Source organism: Vigna radiata, chromosome 2 (assembly GCF_000741045.1).
Source record: "Vigna radiata var. radiata cultivar VC1973A chromosome 2, Vradiata_ver6, whole genome shotgun sequence".
NCBI lineage: Eukaryota > Viridiplantae > Streptophyta > Magnoliopsida > Fabales > Fabaceae > Vigna > Vigna radiata.
In genome coordinates this window covers 10065233-10065892 of record NC_028352.1, presented here as the reverse complement: position 1 = coordinate 10065892, position 660 = coordinate 10065233, and positions in this window count along the sequence as shown.

Here is a 660-nt window from a genome sequence, read left to right as displayed (position 1 = left end):
TTAGTGTTTGAAAATTATTGAATTGAGAGGTGGAACCATGTAATACCTCAAAAAAATATTTATTGATCAACTGATAATGCTAATTCCTACCATTATCTAAGCATCATTTTAGTAGCAAAATCAACTCCTTTTTGGCTTGTAACTTGCTTAAATCTCTTCTTTTGTCTTGTTTTCTTAATAAGTCTATTTTTGGCTATATTGATGTAATATCATCATTAATCCCCTTATTTTGTAGCTAATATAGTGCTTGGAAGAACCTCCACCAAAGTTAGAGCTTAACAAGCCACAAAAGCAAACAAAATAATGAAAAAATGAGAGTTTTAGAATGCTGCTGCTGGGCTACGACTGAGCTATATCTGTCTTTGGAATGTTGTAGCTGGGGTGTAGTTGGGGTACAGCTGAGTGCCTGCTCTCTAGAAAGTTGTCGCTGAGGTGCAGTTGGGGTGTAACTGAGCGCCTACTCTCTGTAAAGCTGCCGCTGAGGTGCAACTAGGGTGTAGCTGAGTGCTCTGTCACTGGGATTCTGCGGCTGAGCTGCAACTAGGCTGCAGCTGAGCGCCAACCCTCTAGAATGCCATGGCTGGGCTGCAGTTGGGGTGAAACTTAGTGGTGACGATGATGATGTGGAAAATTTGGTCTATTTAGACCTAAAACGCAAAA